This window comes from Centruroides sculpturatus, unplaced genomic scaffold (assembly GCF_000671375.1).
Source record: "Centruroides sculpturatus isolate CEXI.00-Female unplaced genomic scaffold, Cexi_2.0 scaffold113, whole genome shotgun sequence".
Classification (NCBI taxonomy): domain Eukaryota; kingdom Metazoa; phylum Arthropoda; class Arachnida; order Scorpiones; family Buthidae; genus Centruroides; species Centruroides sculpturatus.
Genome location: NW_019385770.1, coordinates 28510 through 28763, shown reverse-complemented (window position 1 = coordinate 28763; position 254 = coordinate 28510).

Sequence of the window (254 nt, the reverse complement as noted above, 5' to 3'; positions counted from 1 at the left end):
TTTGTCTTTTAATAATAAAATAACACGCTTTCTTTTCGATGACATATCGGTAATATTAAAAATAAATACTATTTAAATCGTGATCAAATTTTCAAAAAACAAATGCTTGTATTGAATTTGGACTACTACTGACCACTGCTAACAGACTACCTATTGTTTAAAAGGCCCTCTGGTGGCGCAAGAAGACGGATTTTATAAAATAAAAAGCAGTTGAAACTGCATTTTTATGAATAAAAATTTGACAAACTATTTAT